The 3,684-nt window shown below is 43.6% G+C and overlaps 1 pseudogene; it reads left to right on the forward strand.

The window, feature by feature from the left end:
- Positions 1-1,066: 1,066 nt before the first annotated feature.
- Positions 1,067-2,439, forward strand: LOC136386991 (tubulin beta-5 chain pseudogene; annotated as a pseudogene).
- The last annotated feature ends 1,245 nt before the right edge of the window (positions 2,440-3,684 follow it).

Below are 3,684 nucleotides of genomic sequence, written 5' to 3' on the forward strand. Positions count from 1 at the left end.
CTCTCTGTGTCAATGTGTGTCTGTCCTTTGTGTATATCTGTATATGTATACTGATAGATACATGAATTACAACTGCCCTTTTGCTTTTTCGCTTCACTGCCTGAACACACTCTTAAATACCAGACAATCGCCTCTGGGACAATGGAATTCCAGGAAGCTGGTCAATCACTCCCAAAGAGGAGTTTTTTAGCAAGCCAAACATACCAGCACCCCCTTGCTCGAGGCTATCCGAAACCCTGTAAAGTTTTACCTCAGTCTGTTTTGGGGCCCTTTTTCCAAGAAGTGCCCTGGCAGGTCTTTCTCCTCTAATAAAGCCTGAACATCTGGTGTTTGAGTGCTGTCTCATTCTTATATATACAAATGAGTATTTATTCCCTTATCCAATAAATACTTATTGTAATTTTGTTATGTGCTGGGCACTGTGCTCAACACTGGTTGTCTATAGTAAATGAGACAGACGCACTTTCTGTCTCTATGAATACTACACTGTCATGGGGTAGACAGAGGGAATAAAAAATATACAAAAATAATATAATTATCAGTTGTCACAAGCACTGGATTTGGCAGTGCAATGTCTTTGGTCCCAGTTTTGATTGATTGTGGTGAGGTCCAGTATCTCAGTTTCTCAGAAGGCTGAGCTGAAGCCTAAGTCTCAGTCCTTTAGCAATGCATGTTCTCAGCTATAAAACTGAAAAATTTACAAGTAATGAAACAAATACCCTAGGAGGTGTTCTGTGACCAAAGAACCTAGCTTGTAAGTAGTGACCCTGGTTCAGATAACTTCTGGATGCCCCCAGCTTAGGGGGTCTCTCAGTCTGGACTGATACCACGGCACAAGAAAAAGAGGCAACTTTGAGCTAAACTATTAGAAATAGTGTTTATGCCCCTGACTGGATCAAAGAAAAGACTTTTGATGTTGTCACCACAGCAGACTAGATTGTTATTTTATTTTTTAATTACCTTAGGGTTTTTTTAGTACTTTTATTTTTTCCAAAAGACAATGGCATTCTCTCACAAGACAGCTCAGTATAAGTTGCCCCCATGGTCAGAAGAGCAAGCTCCACAATCACAGAGCCGGCGCCCGCCATGAGGGAGATCGTGCACATCCAGGCGGGCCAGTACGGGAACCAGATAGGCACCAAGTTTTGGGAAGTGATCAGCGATGAACACAGTATCGACCGGGTGGGAGGCTACGTGGGTGACTTGGCCTTGCAGCTGGAGAGAATCAACGTCTACTACAATGAGTCATCGTCTCAGAAATACGTGCCGAGGGCCGCCCTCGTGGACTTTGAACCTGGCACAAGTCAGGTCCGGTGGACAGTGTGCGGTCCGGGCCTTTTGGGCAGCTCTTCCGGTCTGACAACTTCATCTTTGGACAAACCGGTGCGGGGAACAACTGGGCCAAGGGACACTACACAGAAGGAGCGGAGCTGGTGGACTTGGTGCTCAACGTGGTGAGGAAAGAGTGTGAGCACTGTGACTGCCTGCAGGGCTTCCAGCTGACCCACTCCCTTGGAGGAGGAACGGGGTCGGGCATGGGCACGCTGCTCATCAGCAAAATCAGAGAGGAGTACCCCGACAGGATCATGAACACCTTCAGCGTCATGCCCTCCCCCAAGGTCTCCGACACAGTGGTGGAGCCCTATAATGCCACCTTGTCAGTCCACCAGCTGGTGGAGAACACGGATGAGACCTATTGTATCGACAACGAGGCCCTTTACGACATCTGCTTCCGCACCCTGAAGCTGATCACGCCCACCTATGGTGACCTCAACCACCTGGTATCAGCCACCATGAGTGGGGTCACCACCTCCCGACGCTTCCCAGGCCAGCTCAATGCTGACCTCCGAAAGCTTGCAGTGAACACGGTGCCTTTCCCCCGCCTCCACTTCTTCATGCCCGGCTTTGCCCCCCTGACAGCCAGAGGCAGTCAGCATTACCCGGCGCTGACAGTGCCTGAACTGACTCAGCAAATGTTTGATGCTAAGAATATGATGGCGGCCTGTGACCCAAGACATGGGCGATACCTGACCATGGGCACTGACTTCCGGGGCCCCATGTCCATGAAGGAGGTGGACGAGCAGATGCTGGCCATCCAGAATAAGAACAGCAGCTACTTCGTGGAGTGGATCCCCAACAACGTCAAGGTAGCTGTGTGTGACATCTCTCCCTGGGGCTTCAAGATGGCATCCACCTTCATTGGCAACAGCACAGCCATCCAGGAGCTGTTCAAGCGCATCTCGGAACAGTTTTCTGCCATGTTCCACTGAAAGGCCTTCCTGCACTGGTTTACAGGAGAAGGTATGGACAAGATGGAGTTCACCGAGGCTGAGAGCAACATGAATGACTTGGTGTCTGAGTACCAGCAATATCAAGAGGCCACAGCCAATGACGGGGAGGAAGCTTTTGAAGATGATGAAGAGGAGATCAATGAATAGAGGAGCATCCCTGTCTCAGATACAATTCAGATTTTCTTTAACTCCAAAGTGTTTTAACTGTAATGGCCATCAAATGATGCACTGGTCTGAATATATGGGTGCAGGCCCCTCCCAAATGCAATAGAATTGTACTCTGTTATCTAGAATAAAGAAAGCACATTAAAATAGATAACTGGTAGTCCTATCCAATCATATCAGGCCAGGGGCATTTTCTAGAGGATTTTAATGAACATCAGGGCATCAGTAAAGGGCTAGATAAATAAAACCCACCTTCTATTAAGTGGTTCAGTCGTGTCTGAGAAGTAGCAGGGAAGTTAGAAATGATTTCATCCTTTGTGAAAAGCTGTGTAGTGTTGCCTTATACTGAAAATGCAAGAATGACCTTTGAAACAATTTATTCATAATAAAACACTAAAACTATTTAAAAAAGAGAGAGAGAGAGCTCAGTATGTTAGAGCATCACACCTATACAGTGATGTCATAGGATTGATCCTGGGTCAAGGCACATACAGAAACGAATTGATGTTTCTGACTATCTGTCGGTCTCCCCCCTTCCTTTCTCTAACATTAATAATTAAATATTTTTTTTAAAAAATGTAAAAAATGAAAATGGCTTTTTTGTTGTTGTTGCAGCTTAAATTGTATAGAAGAATAAATTATTTTTTTCAAAATACCATCCCAACAGAAAAAAATACTGGTAAGGTTGTAAAGTGCCATATTTGCCCATATATAAGGTGTCTCCATGTATAAAACGCACCTTAATTTTGGGGCCCAAGTTTTGAGAAAAAGATAACAAATGTGAATAAGCAGGAAATGAAAATAAAAACCTGCAAGCACTCTATAAGATGCACCCAATTTTTAGAACGCAAATTTTTCAAAAAAAGATCAGTCTTATAGATGGGGAAATATGATATACACCCTCGAGATGTCTCTGTGAACATTTCTTTCTTTTACTTTCTCTGGATTTAATTTACTATCCTGGTTCTTAATATGGGTTAAAAGGCTGTGTATTTTCCATTTTTTTCCCTAAAATATATTCATCACCACATTTTTCCATAGGTTTTCTTATGTAGTTTTAATTTTTATTAATTTTAAAGTATTTTGTATCTTAAATTGTTGAGTTTGAGGGGGGTTTATCTAAGAGTAAATGTCTTAACTTTAAAAAGTAAGGGTTTTCTAGTTAGTTTCTATTACTGATTTCTAGATTAAGTGTAATGACAAGAAGAAACATGCTTTATATTTTTTC

This window comes from Saccopteryx leptura, unplaced genomic scaffold (assembly GCF_036850995.1).
Source record: "Saccopteryx leptura isolate mSacLep1 unplaced genomic scaffold, mSacLep1_pri_phased_curated manual_scaffold_36, whole genome shotgun sequence".
In the NCBI taxonomy this organism is placed as follows: Eukaryota; Metazoa; Chordata; class Mammalia; order Chiroptera; family Emballonuridae; genus Saccopteryx; species Saccopteryx leptura.